Here is a 517-nt window from a genome sequence, read left to right as displayed (position 1 = left end):
AGTGAGACTTTCCGGATTCCCAGGATCCTACTCGGAATACCACAGACAAGGTGAGACTTTCCGGATCCTCATGAATGCCGCCATCTATCTAGCTTATATCACGAAGATTCTGTTGGGGAATCTAAGAGATATACATTCAAGCTCTGTTGCATGTAGAACGGAAGTGGTTGTCAATCACGTGCGTTCATAAGTGAGAATGATAATGAGCGTCACTTAATCATCACATTCATCATGTTCTTGGGTACGAATGAATATCTTGGAATAAGAATAACAGAGATTTGAATAAAAGAAAATAGAATTGCATTAATACTTGAGGTACAGCAGAGCTCCACACCCTTAATCTATGGTGTGCAGAAACTCCACCGTTGAAAATACATAAGTAAAAGGTTCAGGCATGGCCGAATGGCTAGCCCTCATGATCTGAGAACTAATCGTCCCAAGATGATTAATACACTGATAAAAAGTCCTATTTATAATAAACTAGCTACTAGGGTTTACATGAGTAAGTAATTGATGC

The sequence above is a fragment of the Arachis duranensis genome, chromosome 9 (assembly GCF_000817695.3).
Source record: "Arachis duranensis cultivar V14167 chromosome 9, aradu.V14167.gnm2.J7QH, whole genome shotgun sequence".
Taxonomy (NCBI): Eukaryota; Viridiplantae; Streptophyta; class Magnoliopsida; order Fabales; family Fabaceae; genus Arachis; species Arachis duranensis.
Note: the sequence above shows the minus strand (reverse complement) of the source record.